The sequence below is a fragment of the Podarcis liolepis genome (assembly GCF_965112155.1).
Source record: "Podarcis liolepis genome assembly, chromosome: 1".
NCBI lineage: Eukaryota > Metazoa > Chordata > Lepidosauria > Squamata > Lacertidae > Podarcis > Podarcis liolepis.
In genome coordinates this window covers 103,941,411-103,960,689 of record NC_139554.1, presented here as the reverse complement: position 1 = coordinate 103,960,689, position 19,279 = coordinate 103,941,411, and positions in this window count along the sequence as shown.

The window sequence follows — 19,279 nt, the reverse complement described above, 5'->3', positions numbered from 1 at the left end:
ATGTATAAATAAATTGTACAGTTAGCCTTTTATATTGCCCCCACACTGAAGATTTTGATCACCACTTGGGGAAATGGCCACCAATTTTCACATTTTTTTCTTAATGCTTACAGTCAAACTTATGAAGCTTCTCGTATCCAATATTTTGTAGCCACTTTCACAATGAATACTGTAAAATTTAATATTTTAAAATCTGTTCATGAATTTTTAAAAAAACGTGTGAACATTATTTGGCAATGTTTACAACCATTTTAGAAATGCAAAGCCTGGAAGCTGAAAGCACTTCATACTCTTCCCCACCGCCGCCTTCTTTTTGCTGAATTTCCATGATGTGATAAATAGATTTGCCCTAGGTTAAGGATAATTATGCACACCATTTCTGGCATACAAATGAGTCAGGTGGGTGGTTGCCCTCGATGTTAAGCTAGCAAGTGCAGCCCACTTCACTCACCTGTATACTTCAAATTGTGTACTGTGTCTTTCTTCCATTCTCTCAATTTTATTTTACTTTCTGTTCTCTCTCATGTATTTCAGGACAGGCTGCTACGATCAGTTTGTGGTGTGCTTTGCATGTAAATAACAGTGGATCTTGTAAGCTGCCTGAAGAAGAGAGCTGCTGATACTCATAATGCCAAGATCTGCATATTTTGCCAAGAATCAATATATAAAGGGGTGGACCATGTGAGGAGCCAGTGAGGAGTTGCACGGGTTAGAGATGCTGCATACTGAGATACAACTCAGAGAGTAGATTCTACATCACCTGGTGAAAACAAAGCTGTCTTGTGGTATCATACATGTTACTTATTCCTCAAAGGGCATCAGTACTTTTTCAGGTTTTTGAACCAGTCTGGTATGACATCTCTCCATCCAGTTAATCTCTTCTAAGCTCTACCAGCCTGCCTGAAGAATGTGACTTCTCAGCATCCTTCACGAAGTACAGCTCTCAGAATTCTTTGGAGGAAGCCATGGCCACTTTGTCTCATCTGAAGCAGCAGTGTTTATTTGAGCATGTGCACAGTGCATTTCCTTTCTCGCCAGGCAACCTGTCTGAAATATGCCCTGAAGCCCTGATACCCTTCTTTTTAGCAGATAGGTACTGGGGACTCCTCCAGGTAACCTGTTTGTTGTGTGCTTATCCTGATTAGCTTACCCAAAGCTTATACAGAGGTCAGGCAATGTGCAGCCTTTATTGAGAATTGATTTAGATTTGTTCGTAGGGAAGTTATATGGCAATTGAGCATTCATCCTAATTTGATTGTGTGGTGTTTCTACATTTCCCCATTAATCATTTGTTCACCCCACAGTTTGCTGTGCAAATATATATTTCGTGGTTTTATATTTTGATTTTGTTCTGTGAACCACCCTGAGACCTCTGGTATATAAATTCAACAAGCTATTATTATTATTATTATTATTATTATTTCTCCATCACTTTCCTAACTGCACAAAGTTCTTTTTTTTTAAGGTGGATTGGTTGTGCCAGAGCAACAGAGTGCTTTAATTAACTTTAAATATTCAAAATTACATTTTTGGAATGCACTCCAATCCCTGCTGCAAAATACTGACCAAAATACTGGAAATCTTTTTTCAAGCAGTCCTGATTAAAAATGAACACTCCCTCTCAGAGTTAAATACCATTAAGTCTCATTGTTTCCAGTCAGAAAGGGTTTGGCAAATGCCTTACTATTCCATTGAAATACATGAAACTGGTAGTTCATTTTGACTTGCTTGTGCCCCAGCGTTACAGATAACAGACACCTCTTTATAATGCATTGCATTTTTCTTTTGCATGATCCTGCAGATGTATCTTCAAGTGGGAGGTTTACTTCATAGGAGAGGGACCCTCCCTTTTTTAGTTTCTCTAAATGCTTTTTTTAGAACAGAAGAAGAATATTTTGGAAAAGAAGCACATGTCTACAAATTCCTTTGCATGCTTTGGGACAAAGGTTGGAATTCTGGCAGCATCCACTGACTGACATATTTTAATTAAGATTGTGGTCCCATCCTCTGACATTCTTGAAGCTTTGCATGAACCACAGATATGAGAAAGAAAGAGACAGACAGAGAACACGGAGACTAAGGAAGTGGTTGCCCTAGCAATGGTAGCTATGCTAAAGACCTTCTGGTTTCCTTTAGCCTACTTAAAATGTGCAGTTTTAAATAGAATACTAATGGCTCAAAGATATTTAACTTAATAAAACATAGTCAATTTCAAAGTAGCCAAGCAATTATTTATTAAGGTTCCCCCCCCCTTTAAATATATAGTGTTAAGCCTAGTTCTGCATTAATTCCTACTCCTTAGCACTCTCCCCCCTCCAGGGAAAAATAGAAAAAGACAAAATGTGAAATACACACATGGGATTTGGGGGCAGGGGAACCCCAGGATATTCCATGGCCTTGCATGTTAGATGGATTTTCAGCCTATTTTCACTGCATGGCTCCCTAGGAAGAGCAAAAATCCCCAACCCACGAACACCATTTCAGAACATTGGTTTTTAAAATATCATTTCAGGTCACTGTGATCTCTCTTTTAGTGCCCCTTAGCTTAGAAACCCCTCAGACATATCTTCTCTGGCAGCTTTTAATGTCTGCCCTGTGGGTCCTATTTTTTTTTTTTAACACCTAAGGCTGTGTAATCTTCCAGCCACTTACTTCAAAATAGTGTCATTAAAGGGCACATCTGGCCTGTAGGGGAACTCATCTCTGTTTGATGTGTGGATGCTGAGACTGTGCACATCTTGTTGTTCAGACAGAACTACACTGAAACGGGGTACCAATTACCGTGAAAGTTGTTGCATGGCCCAGAAAAATTACCACAAGGAGGCTACTGAAATATTCATGCATTGCTCAGGTTTAGGTGATGACCTTCCACGTCTGGCTACATGGCAGTGCCTATTTTGTAGTTTAATGTAGCAGGACAAGAGGACATTAACTTGGAAGTGTTCCTCTCCATTCAGAGCAATGGACCTTTGCCCTCAGTGATGTTGCAAGTGGCTGGGACCATGACACCATCCTATTCGCTCCATGATCATATAGCAACAGACAAGAAGTAGGGATGAGCAGCAGAGAGGAGGGGACAAGGTGAGTGCAAACACTTGTGAAGACAAGTGTGGAGAGGTATATTTGGGATCTTTCAATGGGGAATCTCATCCACTGAAAGCACTGCTCCCATGCTGAATTTTCACACTTGCAAATGTTTTCTATAGCCTTACTCTAACCTAATAACCTTTGTATAAAAAAAGAAAAAGAAAATGCACACATAGAAAATAAGAACAATACATCCTCAAATCAGATCTGTAAGATTTCTGTGCAAATTATTCTTAATAGAGTTCAGTGGAGGGAAGCACCTCTCTAGTCTGGTGTAATTTCCGGCATTTCGGGACTAAGCCACACTGTGCCTCCACACCATTGTTCTCAGTGTTGATGAGATCAGTAAATGGATAGATGCATCTTGTGGCGTAGACATTAGCATATGTGTCATAGAGGCTTATCAAGATACTTCCACTGATCTATAAAGTGCTAATGTGCTGTAAGTCAGCAGAATCCAGCAGAGCAGATGATAAATGCATTTTGCCCTTTGCCTGCCTTGTTAGTAGCCCTCGTCCTTAACCCCCCCCCCCAACCCACCATGCTAGTTTTTAAAGGGGAAAAGATAAATCTTGATTGACTGGTGGATTTCTGTGTGCAGTAGATCAGCAAGGACAAAATGAAGCCATTCCTTTTAAAAACGAAGAAGAAAAATGCCGAAATGAAGAAAACTTTGGGTAGTCAGGAATGGATCTCTGTGTGAAAGAACCCTGAGTTTTGCTCAAGTCCGGCATTCAGAACAAAATCCTGGGATCAGAATTCCTTGATTCTAAGCGTATGTCATTTGCAGCAGGCTCCACTTGATTGATCTTGGGGTTCTGTTATAAAACAAAATAGATCCCACAAGCCAGAAGTCTGCCTACCCACGTTTTAGAGATCATAGACGATATAATGCTCCTCAGCTTACCCGTGTAGTTAGGAAATGGGGACAGGATAGAAACTTGAGCGATCCAGATTTTAATTGCCCGATGGGGCAGAGCTTACATCTTCTTCTTTTTTGCCATTTTAGGATCTTGGATGAAAATAGCAGGGGCCAGTGAGGCAGTGCACTAGGTGGGGGCTAGTGAGCAAGAGGAAAGGGAAGGTTACACCCTACCTTTCCATACTGGTAGCAGTGGGGAACAGATTCCTGCAGCCAATATATGCATGGATGCCAGATAGATATAGTGGTACCTCGTGTTACATACGCTTCAGATTACAGACTCCGCTAACCCAGAAATAGTACCTTGGGTTAAGAACTTTGCTTCATGATGAGAACAGAAATCGTGCAGTGGCGGTGCAGCGGCAGCAGGAGGCCCCATTAGCTAAAGTGGTGCTTCAGGTTAAGAACAGTTTCAGGTTAAGAACAGACCTCCAGAATGAATTAAGTTCTTAACCCGAGGTACCACTGTACTTAAGAACAGGTACTATAAGAACAGGTTGTTGCCAGGGCAACAATCCACTCAGCTTCTTTGCACTTCCTTGTGGCTAGCTGTGGTGTCCATAGGAATAGGAGAGGAATCTTACTGCAGACCTACCTAAACTTCCAGAAACAGTGTATGATTTGAAGCACAGCTATGCACACAGCTCCTTTGTTTTTAAAAATGTACAAAAATGCATATATTGGTAAAAACAGACAAGATATATTGGTGATAAACAGAGAAGATGCATTACATAGGGCAAAACTGCTTGCAAAAATGTTTATATTAGGGGCAGGGCTGCCGAGAGGTGGGTACAGGGGGTGCTGATGTCCCAGGACCACAGCCCACTTTTATATATACATAAAGTCTCTAGCACTCCTAGGAAGAAAAGGATGTGGAATTTAATGTCATTCTAAGACAATCATTCCATCAGAGCAAGCATTTCTCTTTGCTAGATGGAACAATCTCTACTCACCTCTTCACATGCACTGTTTTGTTTTGTTTTGTTTTGTTTTGTTTTGTTTTGTTTTGTTTTGTTTTGTTTTGTTTTGTTTTGTTTTGTTTTGTTTTGTTTTCTGGGCAGGGCAAAATGATCCAATTCATGATTCCATTTGGCCACTTAAAGATGGAGCTGCTCTAGGCTGCATCGGGGAACTCACTAGGCAGGTGCTTTCCTCTAATTAGAGCAGCACAGTTTGTATAGGAGAAAACAGAAGCATAATTTGTTCCACACATGCTCCAGAACACCTGACCCATTTGGCTCAGTCTCTCAGTTAAAACAGTTTGCCAGCCACTTTGTAGAGAAGCCATTGTGGGATGCATCCATTCTAAAGCTTTCACAGCTATTGAATTCTCAGGACCTCCTACTGCGCTGTCGGGAAGTGCAGAACAAATACAATCTACCTAATAGTGTTTTTAAAAAAATGGATAAAATCTGTAAAACCTGATAAAACACCTCTCCACAACATTATTTAGATCTGATGCACCCACAGTTTCTCAAAGCTGATTGATGTTCTGGTGGTAATTACATTGCTTCCCAAAGCTACAATTCCTTTATATCACCACTTAATAAGAAGAAGCAATGTACTTGATTTGAGCATAATACATTTTGGCATAGAAAACAGACTCAAGATTCATCATCAAGCCAGCCCAGTGGAAAAACAGGCTCTCAACTCTATAGTATCTTCATGTATGAAATGTCTAGATTCATTTCAATCAGGGTTTCAGCCTGGTTTTGGCACCACAAACTGCTTTGGTCACCCTGTATGATGACCTCTGTCAGGAGAGAGACAGGGGAAATGTGTCCCTGTTAATTCTCCCTGAGCTCTCAGTGGCTTTGGATACCTTTCCGGAATGGCTGTCTGTGATAGGGGTGGATGGCTCCACCTTTCTGAGGTTCCAGTCCTACTTGGATGGCCATTTCCAGAGGGTGATGCTTGAGGAGTGTTATTGGCCCTGTGGGGCCTTCAGTGTGGAGTTCCTCACAGAGAGAGGTGGCGGAGGTTTCTGAAGCATTTAGGGACCTAAACCCTAAATTTGCATACCTTTCAAGTATCCCGATTTTCCACAGGCAGCCCTGGCATTACAAAAGCCACCCCAGCTTTTGATTTGGTCCTGGATGTCCCTATTTCCCTTGCCAGTGCTGCCACCACTGAGTTTGGGGAGGAGAATGAGCCAGCACTTCTCCCAAATGGCAGCAGTGGTAAGGGAACATCCCACTGCCTCTCCACAGCCTCTCCATGGCCGCTGCTGCCAGCCTCCTCCCTTGGGCAGTTCATGGTGGTTGCTGGAACGTGGAGGAGGAGGAGGAGGAGGAAGAGAGGCTGCCACTGCAGAGGCCTAGCCCCTTGTGAAACACCAGCGCTGAGGGACAAGCAGAAGGCAGGGGCACCCTGGGCGAAAAGAAAAGGGGAGCGGAGCAAAGCACAAGGACGCTTGGTTTTTGTTTTTATTTTAATGCTCTGTGTGTCCGAGTCTAATCTTGCCCCTTTCTAAAATTTATTTATTGCTGTGTGTTTCCCTTTTTGTAACTCTACCAAACAATAAAATAAAATTGGGAGTAAGAGGCTTTCTCAAGACAGTGGAGGGTATGTGTGCTGTGTCCCATTGGTATGGTGGTAGCAGCACTCACCCTTCTTCTGACAGGAAATGCTCTGCATGGGGGGCTGTGACAAAAAATGGGGGTTGAGGAGAGTCAGTTGGGGAGAGTGAGAAATGCCCCTATTTGCATCTGAGAAATGTTGGAGGGTATTCATTTGGAGTCCAATAGGTCAAAGTTGCATCTTATGTGGCAGTTTATCAGTCACTGATTAATCAGTTCATATAATTGCTATTTTGGTTAGCAATTGGAAGGCACCATTGTTTTCAACTGTTCCACCAAAATCTACAGGGGAGTAAACAGGTGTGGCACTCAGAATCAAATTATTATTATTTTCAGTCCATTACGATTTTAGTAATGGCAAGATGATACTATAAATCTTTCCATACATTGTGTTGGTAGTTGCTCTGTTCTGTTGTGAAATCTGTGCATTTGCTTGTCTCTCTGGAGTATTCGTAAAGTAAACCAGTTGTGCCACAACGAAAGATTTATGGGTACATTTTAGAGCTGAGGAAAATGCACATGTCTGACAATCTAAGAATGTGTTTATGCACGTAAGGCATAATACAAAGGTATGTGTTAGAACCAGAGTCAGGGACTTTACTCCCTCTTGTTAAAGAGTGTGTGTTGCAGGTGGAGTAACTGTGGGGAAACTTTTATGCTGGTAACATTTGGCCTTTTCTGTAACAGACATAACATGTTGCAGTTTAAACCTATGAAGTCTGAGTACTTTGAAAAGGCTTTCCTGAAACACTTGGGAGGAATGCATTGGGGATTTTAATGGCTCTTGAAAGGTTTGGAATTGTTTACCAATGCCACACGCTTGTTTACTGAGGCTGAAGGACACCGAATGGCAGCTGAAGTGCCTTGCACTCCAACAACCGATTTCAAAGGCCTCGTTCTGAAGAAATTATTTCTGAGCAGGGCTAGCAGTGAGGGAAAGCAGTGGAGCAGAATGGCATAGCATATGTCTTGTTCCATAGTGATTATATGCCATGTGGCGTCATAATGCAACATAATCCCTGAGCAGAATGAGGCAAGGACTGCATGATGATGATTCTCACAGGTATTTTGTCTAGCCTACCACATTCTCATCAATAGCAGATGATGAAGTAAACCATCTGCTTCTAGACTACGCAACTTCAAATTGCAGGGAAATGCTATCGTGGTTGCACTATGTTCCTTTTTATCAAAAATAAATAGAATCCTGCACATAGAAACTTAGCACATCAGAGAGAAGGCTAGGCTAGCCTTCTGAGTGCAAGGATATTTTTGTTGTTATTGGAGGAACATTTAATGGTGTCATCATCCACCCACCATCAAAGATGGGACAACCCAGGAACAGGTTTAGCTCCCCACCTGCTTTTTGAGAAAACCAGATCAGTGTTTATATACCAAATTCAAAGGACCCAAATCCCAGTGCTAGGCTAGAATCCAGGGTGCCTGGATTATATACCTGTCTCAATGGATGACTGTCAGCGGGAAGTGGGGGGGGGGGCATGTTCTCTGCTGCCCCCAGTGGCAGGAGTAGACCTAACCAGCTTAGGTTATAGAAGGATAATTTTCTATTGCACATTAGGAGAAACTTCTTGACCGTGAGAGCAATTTGAATATGAAGCCAGGTGCAGGGAAATTATGGGAGATATGGTTGTTAAACCATATCTCCCATAATTCTTGGCCATTGGCCATGCTGACTGCAACTGAGCGGTGTTGTAGTTCAGGAATGAAATTTTCTGAAAACCTCTATGTCATTCCTTGACCTCAGTAAGAAGAGAGTCACTCTCTCTCTTTTTACGGGTTCTGCTAAAAATATCAACAGTTCACACAATTATTATATTATAATGCACATGATGATGTGGATAATGTTATTTGCACATTATTTATTTCATCTGCTTGAATTTCATCCAGTTATATACTGCACATGCCCTCCATGTTTCCCAATGTAACCAGCACAGTGACATGTTGTTGTTGTTTAGCCGTTTAGTCGTGTCTGACTCTTCGTGACCCCATGGACCAGAGCACGCCAGGCACTTCTGTCTTCCACTGCCTACCGCAGTTTGGTCAAACTCATGCTGGTAGCTTCGAAGACACTATCCAACCATCTCATCCTCTGTCGTCCCCTTCTCCTTGTGCCCTCCATCTTTCCCAACATCAGGGTCTTTTCCAGGGAGTCTTCTCTTCTCATGAGGTGGCCAAAGTATTGGAGCCTCAGCTTCAGGATCTGTCCTTCCAGTGAGCACTCAGGGCTGATTTCCTTCAGAATGGATAGGTTTGATCTTCTTGCAGTCCATGGGACTCTCAAGAGTCTCCTCCAGCATCATAATTCAAAAGCATCAATTCTTCGGCGATCAGCCTTCTTTATGGTCCAGCTCTCACTTCCATACATCACTACTGGGAAAACCATAGCTTTTACTATACGGACCTTTGTTGGCAAGGTGATGTCTCTACTTTTTAAGATGCTGTCTAGGTTTGTCATTGCTTTCCTCCCAAGAAGCAGGCGTCTCTTAATTTTGTGGCTGCTGTCACCATCTGCAGTGATCATGGAGCCCAAGAAAGTAAAATCTCTCACTGCCTCCATTTCTTCCCCTTCTATTTGCCAGGAGGTGATGGGACCAGTGGCCATGATCTTCGTTTTTTTGATGTTGAGCTTCAAACCATATTTTGCGCTCTCCTCTTTCACCCTCAATAAAAGGTTCTTTAATTCCTCCTCACTTTCTGCCATCAAGGTTGTGTCATCTGCATATCTGAGGTTGTTGATATTTCTTCCAGCAATCTTAATTCCTGCTAGGGATTCATCCAGCCCAGCCTTTAGCATGATGAATTCTGCATATAAGTTAAATAAGCAGGGAGACAAAATACAGCCTTGTCGTACTCCTTTCCCAATTTTGAACCGATCAGTTGTTCCATATCCAGTTCTAACTATAGCTTCTTGTCCCACATAGAGATTTCTCAGGAGACAGATGAGGTGACCAGGCACTCCCATTTCTTTAAGAACTTGCCATAGTTTGCTGTGGTCGACACAGTCAAAGGCTTTTGCATAGTCAATGAAGCAGAAGTAGATGTCTTTCTGGAACTCTCTAGCTTTCTCCATAATCCAGCGCATGTTTGCAATTTGGTCTCTGGATCCTCTGCCTCTTCTAAATCCAGCTTGCACTTCTGGGAGTTCTCGGTCCACATACTGCTTGAGCCTTCCTTGTAGAATTTTAAGCATAACCTTGCTAGCATGTGAAATGAGTGCAATTGTGCGGTAGTTGGAACATTCTTTAGCACTGCCCTTCTTTGGGATTGGGATGTAGATTGATCTTCTCCAATCCTCTGGCCACTGCTGAGTTTTCCAAACTTGCTGGCATATTGAGTGTAGCACCTTAGCACAGTGACATATACATACACAAATGCACCTAAGTATATTAAGAATACTTGTGCTAACACTTACAAAATTATGCTGCAGAAATGTAGTACCACATGAAGCTGAACTCTTATGTATTGCAAGGGGTTGGGCTAGATGACCCTTGAAGATCCCTTCCAACTTTATAATCCCATGTTTCTGTTATATGTATGTGTATAATATATGTATTTTTGCATATCATTATTTAAGCTTGGTGTGTGTTTTTTTAAGCCAACAATGCACAAACAGTTCAGACCCAAGTGGGCCCTTGATGCAAGAGGTTGTCTAATGTGGGCAGAGCTCAGACACAAAATTCCGTGTATAAATCCATTTAAAATGGATTCTTCCTCCTTCCCTATCCTCAAATGAGCCCAACAGCTGCCAATACCTGCTCGGGGTACTTTGTTTTTCTGTTAGGAGCATAGCAAAGCAGCCATTTATCATGTGCAAATTACAGCTGTGAATGGCATGCCTTGCCCAGGTGAGCTGAAGAAAGGCCAAGGAATGCAAGTCAGAGAACATCTACTAATGCAACAGTCTTGCCGCAGCATTAGAATCAAGAAAAGCTATAAAGCAGAAAGGGACGTGGGTGGTGCTGTGGGTTAAACCACAGAGCCAAGAGCTTGCCGATCAGAAGGTCGGCGGTTCAAATCCCTGAGACGGGGTGAGCTCCCGTTGCTCGGTCCCTGCTCCTGCCAACCTAGTAGTTCAAAAGTACACCAAAGTGCAAGTAGATAAATAGGTACTGCTCCAGCGGGAAGGTAAATGGTGTTTCTGTGCGCTGCTCTGGTCCACCAGAAGCGGCTTAGTCATGCTGGCCACATGACCCGGAATCTGTCTGTGGACAAACGCCGGCTCCCTCGGCCAGTAAAGCAAGATGACCGCCACAACCCCAGAGTCGTCCGTGACTGGACCTAACAATCAGGGGTCCCTTTACCTTTATAAAGCAAAAAAGTCTTTTTGTCTCAAAGACTTCTCTTTGGAGGAAACAGAGGGGAAAGAGTAACAGGTAGCAGGTCAGGCATTTTTGTGGGAATGCTTAGAAGTTCCCCAGGCTTTCTTCAAAAGTTATTTCTAAACACGGCAGAAATCATCCAAGAAGAAAATTAGAAGCTTCAACTCCTTTATTTTCTGCCAGGAAAAAGAAACTGAATATAATGTTTGGCAAAGGCCAAATGTTTGTTATAATTGTCATTCCCTTCCTCAAAAATATTTGGGTGTTATCAGACAGTGATGTAGCATCACTCCAACATGGCTCTGCGTGTCCCAGAGCTGACGTAGCTGTTTGAAAGGTGACACCTTAAGATAGGGTTGCCAACTTCTATGGGCCAATGGAGACGCTAAGGTGAGCACCTCTCTCACACACCATAGCAGCCTATCCTATTGACTGAAACAGAATGCTTCTTTCAAGTCTAATTTCATCATAGGGTGGGACCACCAGGTCATGTGCAAACCATGGCTTCCCAAATGGTTTGATACTGGTATCTTGGCTCCACAACAGTTCAGATTGTCAAAGAGTGCGCATTAATTTTCTGTACTACATAAACACCAATTTTAATATTGTGTGTAGAGTTTTTAAATGCCATGGAAACAGTGTATATCAAATTTTTATTCAACCATGATAGCAATCAGGTACCCGAAAAGGAGACCTCCGGGAGCTTAGTTATCTCACACATTAAAAAAAAAAACCATAATGAAAAGATTGGCAAAAGTAATTGTGCTATTTTTATAATGCAGTATGTTGTAATGAAATGTCATCGCACCGAATTGTATTGTAATCTTATTGTAAATCACTAACATCACCTCTCCTTTTATTTCAGAGTCAGTTGAGCTAAAAGTTAGTGGAAGCGAATTTCTTCAAGCTCTTCACTAGAAACGACGCACACTAAACCGTTCAGATTTGTGGCAAAACACAGCACTTTTGTCAGCTGGTCCTCAAAGACACACAGAATGTTGACGCATAAGTCAAAAAAGCTGGCATAAAATCCTGTGTTATGGCTGTGTTATGTTTCTGATCTGGTTTGGGGACTGGGCTGGCCTTTATCAAGAGAAGAACCCAGTGTGACCTTGTTATTCTTACTTAATCTCTCAGCAACTTTGATACCATGGACTGTGAAATTCTCCTGAGCAAACTTGGTGAGACGGGTATTGGCGGGGCTGCCTTCCCCCAATCAGCTCAACTGCTCACTGGGACAAACTTTCACAATTATGTTACACTGCAGGTGAAAGAATTTTACTGGCTGGAATAGGTCCAGGGTGCTGGTTATGGTGTTCAAAGCCTCAAACAGCTCAGGATCAGATTATCCTATGCCCTTTTAAAATGTGGGTTGGGTTGTTGTTTTTATTTTGATTATATATTTTGTGGTTTTATATTTTGATTTTATTCTGTTAACCACCCTGAGACCTCTGGGTATAGGGCGGTATATAAATTCAATAAATAAAAATATCTGTGCTCCTGTGTTATTCCTTACAAACTGTCAAACCAGGCAATATAAACTGACACTTTATATGTTCCTGAGTGGTATTGAAGCTGTCATGGAGGAGAGAAGACCCTGATTCATTCCAGGTTCATCATGTAAGGAGGACAAGGTACTAGCCCTCAGGTATATCGGCACCTACATGCCACAATTTATTTATTTTACCAAAAAATTCAAAGCAATGTACAAACCAATATATTTACAATAAAACCACACAGGAAAAGGGAAAAAATCACAGATCCCCAACTACTGGTAAAAGACATTTATTTATTTGTTTGTTTGTTTGTTTGTTTGTTTGTTTGTTTGTCTACAGAAGCCTGTGGCATAGAACAACTTCTAACCAATGTTCAAAAATTAATACTGAAGATGCTATTTTTCATCTAAAAAGAAAAGTACTTAGAGTGGAAAATAAAGGCCAATCAAATCTAATATTGTTGTCCGACAAAAAAGCATCTGAACAAATTCCCGCTCGACACCTTTTTATTGCAACTGAGTGTTTAGCCCTGGATATAAAATCTGACCCATCAGTCTCTAGTTTCAGAGAGGATTTAGCCTGAAAGGTTATTATCCTGAGTGCACAGGATGTTCTGTTCAGCATCCGAACACTTTCCTCCTTTCCTCCCTCAGGAGAGGACTGACAATTGGAGAGGAACTTGCCATTTGCTCTAGATTAAAGAACACAGTTAGGTTGCATTTTTCTTTCTCCCTTGAATTAAATAGGAAGTTGCATTCCTCAGCTGGTGGCCTACACTTTTTGACAGGAGCTGCTGCTCGTTTTTGTGAGGCTTTTAAATATATATATATATATATATATCCGGTCATTAAAGCTGACACCTTGTTCCCATGGGTCTAAGCCAAGGAGATTTATAAATGCACAGCGAGGGCAAGGTTGCAAGGAGAAATATTGATCCTTTCTTTTTTCTTTTCTTTGTAAAAGATGTATAGAAACAACCACATTCTGAAAACGCTGTTAGTTAATGCACAGCAAATGCATCCATATTATGGTACTTGAAGTTGGTTCCCTTGAAATGCGTTTGAGCTTAGGCTTGATTGAAATCAATGGGATAAGTTAGTAATGACTTGTCCCATTTATTTCAGTGGTAATTGAGTTCAACTAACTTGGTCTGGATCAAACCCTACATATATATTTTTTCCCCCTGTATGTCTGGTCCCCATTATTTTCTTTTTCAACTTATTGACTTGGTCCATTTTTTTCTACATCTTGTCATTTGTAATTTGCTGGGTTCAGCTACACATGCAAACCTGGGTCAGCCCTTTGACCCATCTAAGCAGGGATGTTTTTGAGGGCTGCAAATGTATACAAAAGGCAATGTGGTATCCTCCTTGAAGAACAAGAACTTAAGTTGCTGTGCATATTCAGGATAACATTTTAAAGATGAACTTGACTCCTGCAAAAGAGTCCCAAATGGCTGGGCAACAAATAAACAAGATGTGAGATCTGCCTTGAAGACTAAGAGACTGGAATGAAAGTTGGTGTGCTCATTCAGGACACAACTCTACATAACAGTTTCAGTCCCACATCACTGCTCAAAAGGGAATGGCCAATGATCAAGGATCCTGGAAGCTGTAGACCACAACGCCTGGAGGAAACCATGCTAGCTACCCCTGGTTTAGCTAAGGCGGAATATGTCAATGACAACCTTTTGACTGAAATGGCCATTGATACACTACTGTCTAGATACTAATTCCCTACTGTATTTTTAGGCATTCTCTGCGGTTTCAGATTTACATATCTAATGAGCCCCATTGTAAACTTTTGGGTCAATTGAATGCACCCACATAAGAACATCATCGGGCAGGGGTACATTTACCTTTAAGAACATCATCATCTCTGGAACAAGTTAGGATATTGGCCATGGTCAGCCCACAACTGAGAAACTTTGTGTTATTCAATACAGTGGTACCTCGGGTTACATATGCTTCAGGTTACATATTCTGCTAACCCAGAAACAGTGCTTCAGGTTAAGAACTTTGCTTCAGGATGAGAACAGAAATTGTGCTCCAGTGGCGTGGCAGCAACGGGGGGGCCCCATTAGCTAAAGTGGTGCTTCAGGTTAAGAACAGTTTCAGGTTAAGAACGGACCTCCAGAACGAATTAAGTACTTAACCCAAGGTACCACTGTAATTGGAGGGTCCCTTACAATGTTGTCAGTTTAACAACTGGGCTCAATATTGGTGGTAGTGAATGGGGAATTTTACATGCAGCTGTAAAAATCTCTTTTGTTATTACTTTTAATGTTGCTTATGAATACACATAATTCCTAATTTGTGCAAATCGGTTTTGCATAAATGTCTTCCAAGCCTAATATTTCCCAAATTCATATTACAATAATTTACAAAGCATGAGCCCCTCTCAACAAAACTTGTATGATCGGAGATCCCGTTCATCTTCTAGACCAAGTCAGTCAGCTTGCCCTTTCCCATTCATTCAAGATACTTCAAAACCCATTTCCCTATTTAGATGGAACATGGAATCATTCCATTTTCTGGCCCAAACTACTCTGGCTGTGATGAACAAGATTTTAACTAAAGACTTCTGTTCTGCAGACACATCATCCTCCAGCTAATTAACCACTACAAACATTGGAGAAAGTCTCAGTTCTGCACCAAACATCAAGATAATTTGTTGCAAAGTATGCTTCCAAAAATCATAGGCATATTGACTGTCCCACCATGTATGTGTCAGAAAAGCATTTGCTGTTGAGCACGTCCAACATTTAAAACGTGTTTGATTCATCCTGGCATGTGTTAAGCACCACTGCAATGATAGATGGTTAATGGAGCCAGAATGAGTTCAAATGCTTCTTTATTTCTCACCAGGCCAAGTTGTGAGGTCTGTGTTAGGAAAACTACATGATAGTTGCAGAAGATGACTCATCCCCGATAACCCCACTGCTACCTCTAAGCACAGGGGGAGAGCAATAGATTGCTGTTTAAATGAATTGGGGAAAGATGAAAAAAAACTGAGGGATCAGAGTCTGTGCTCTAAAAGCGTCTTAGTCTGCCAGCCTTCTCCCTGGATACTTTAATGTAGGCGGAAGGGATTTTGTCTGCCTTTTGAAGGGTTTAAGCTACTGGCCTCCACCTGTGCTCAACGTGCACATTTGCAAAGAGATGCAAATATCACAAGATGCCAATGAGTCCCCAGTGATTTCCTTCCAAAGGAAGCCAAAGCTTGGTGCAGAACTGTGGCCCTTGAAGTGAGAGAAATGATACACACAGCTCACAGACATAAGGCATACACAGAGCAAGTAAAAGGAGAAAACAATTGTCGGTCTGATTGCACGGAACATTACAAAATGCTCTGCCTACTGGAGGGCTGGAGAAACAGTATTTTCACTTCCCCGTTTGCCAGCCCATCATCACATTTTTAAGCACCTGGGATATTTCCAACCACGACTACAGATTAGACAGCCTTACTCACCTTGCAGAACACCGTTAATGGTCATTGCCATACATTGCCATCAAGGTTTCATGGCACTTTGCGGGGCAAAATAAAAGGGAAGGCCCCTGCAGACCCCTGTGTCAGGAAGCTCAGAATACAAATTTCAAGAGTTGGGGAGACAGTAAAGGAGGGGAGTTTAGCATACAGTTCTGGCCTGGCCACCTTTACTTGGAAGTAAGTCCCACTAAGTTCAATGGGTTGTATTCAAAGTAGTGCTAAGTGATCCCTTGTGAGAGCAGAATAGTTTCCACTTGTACAATGGGACTTTCCCCCTCTCCTTCCCCCATGCACCCACTAAATCTGTTATTGATGTTCCCCCAAACCCTCTGGAGCAGATTTGGGGGTGGTGAGGGATGCATGTGACTGGAGGAGAGGGAAAATGGATGTCATTCCGCTCATGAAATTCTTTAGTTGAATGCTGCCCAATGGAACTTGCTCTCAAGTCAGTATGCCCAGGACAATCCCTTACTGCCCAGTGGGGGACGATGAACCCACACTTTCACTAGATCCATGTTTTGATTGTATTTGATTGTATTAATTCCTCCTGAGCCCCAGAGCTTTTGTCATTGTTCCACGGCTGTGCCTTGAGAAAATTTGATCTTATCTACTGAACTGAAGTTCCATTAAGCAGAATCTCTCTTTGGATTTTCTGTGCATCTGATTAGATCCAATTCGACAGGTAAGATTGGATTTTCACAAGACGCAACTGTGGAACAGCAAGAAAAGCTCTCTGACCTGGTGGGATTCATTAGTACACAATATGATCAGAATATGGGTCAGGTGAATGTGGGGGTGAGCCCTAAGTTTTTATGATTTGATTTTCCCATTGGATTAAAATTTGTGCTACTTTCCAGGAAATTAAAAAATGCACTTCCAGTTATGCATGTGAAGCAGCATCAGATTGTGAAGTTCTCCCCCCAAGACAAAGGTGATCTCTAATTATAACAAATAAGCTTTTTGTATTGTTAGCAGATGTGACCAGCAAAATAAATAACCACATTCACGTGCACATTTTTCCCAAGTTATATTTTTAAGCACTTCTTCATTGTAAAGGAAAATAAAAGAAACACACACAAAATCTTACAAGCAACTCACTTTGCATATGCAACTATGCCAGTGGCAACAGAATACAGGGAGGGCGGGGGAATTACATTGGACTTCAGGGTGAACAAGCTTTGTCAAACCATTTACCTTGATTTAATCCTCCTTGCTCTTGGGGATGAAAAATGTATGAGATGCCCAAGCCCCATGTTCACACCCCTTGGTTTCATTGCCGATTTGCTTTTACTAGTATAGTTGTCTGAGGTGGAATAAATGATTCACAAATTTCCTTCCCCTGCCCCCACAAAAAAATAAATACAAGTGACATGAGAGAGAAGACAAACCAATTTGATATATTATTTATATTTAAAAGACACAGAGATGCACATAGTTTTGTTTTCCTACCATGGGGGGGGGGGATAGTTGTCATGGTTCGTATGCCTGTGTTTATTTATTAGTTCCTGCAGAGGCAATGGCAGAAGCACTTCTTCGATGCTACCAATTTGCATATGTATAGCTCCCTCTGAATCATACAGGAGGCAGCAGAAAGCAAGACATGGGCAGGGGGAAAAGTAGGAAGGTTCCCAATGCCATTATTCATCTGTGCATTGCCAGGAGCTGTCAATTTCACCCGTGCTGGAGATGGAAGCTTTATTGCTTACAAATACTTTTTTATGAGGCTGGCAACCCGCAGGGCTCTCCCCCCCTTCTTCTTCTCATTCTTCTTGAGGGAGAATCAAACAGCAGTCATCTACACAAGCCATGCCACACCATGTATAAAAGTATTGTTACGAGTGCCTGAGCACTCTTCTAATTCCTGGATCCAGCACAGATTCAATTCCTGGAATAGCCTGGAAGGACAGATCCTGAAGCCGGGGCTCCAATGCTTTGGCCACCTCATGAGAAGAGAAGACTCCCTGGAAAAGACCCTGATGTTGGGAAAGGAGAAGGGGACGACAGAGGACGAGATGGTTGGATAGTGTTCTCAAAACTACCAGCATGAGTTTAACCAAACTGCAGGAGGCAGTGGAAGACAGGAATGCCTGGCATGCTCTGGTTCATGGGGTCACAAAGAGTCAGACACGACTAAACGACTAAACAACAAAGCTTCCTGGTGAGGTTATTTCCCTGTAAGTATGTACCATTAAGGTAACAAAGGAAGTGTCTCTGTGCCAGATAGCAAATGAGTGGAGGCCCCTCCCCCAACTCGCTGGTAGGTAGAAAGACAAAGGCAGAGTTGATAGTTATGTGAGCTAGAAGCTTGCGGGCTGCAGTCTGGGCAGCTGGGAGACAGAGCTATGCCTGATTTCTGATGGAATCCGAGGCTGTGGCTATGGGAGAAACAAGACCCTCTTGGGCTGTGAACCCCTCCATCACAGACTCAGGTTGTAAGATGTGTAAACAAACCATATATCATAAAGACACCACAGTCCCTGCTGTCCCTCATTCCAAAGGAAGCACGAATCCTGCGTAAGAGCTTGTAACCCCTGGAATCTCACATTGCTCAGAGATTGTGGTTGTGTGCAACAGTATAGTAGCTGATCACCATCCCAGGACAAAAGGCTACTATTCATTTCTGTTACTATTTTCTTCTTCAAAATGGCTTTTATACACGTTTTATACACGTTACCGTTCTGATAAACGGCAGGAAAAATAAATGCAGCCTTTCTTCTTAGCTCATGCTGCTTTCATTTCTTTGGTTCTTTTGGCTAAACAAGTAAGACAGAATACCATACAGAGAGCAAATAAATTAACAACAACAACAAAAAGCCTAAAAGGGGGTAAAAGGGGAATCGGATGGGGGAATCATGTGGCTACTACATCCCAGTCTAGGAAGACCAGAGAAATAAGATCCTGGAGTTGGATCTAGGACAAATTTATCTGGTCTGGGACTGCTACTTTTTAACTGGGGCAGTCATTTATCAATGGGAAAAACAATGGGCCGCATCCTGCTCTCTCCAAGGCGCATCCCTCATCAGCCCTCATCAGCATTCTTCTTGAGTATTTCTGCCTGGCTCAACTGTCTCCTTGACGTTTGGTTCTGCCTCTTACTTGTCTGGATGGAGGATAGTGAAGGGTGTGCAACTGTGTGTAGAAACCAGCTTACCGTACAAAGTAACATGGGTTACTGCTTCTACTCTTTGTTAAAGCATATATACACACTGCGCCAACATTGACCTTTGCAAGGAGCTCTGGGAAAATAATTGCCATTTGCTTTTCTCAAGACAATCAAATAATCTTTAATGAGTTAGAAATTCCACTTGAATGAAACTGCAGGTACAGTGAGCAATTTCCCTCTTCCTCTCTAATTTTTGGACACTTTTC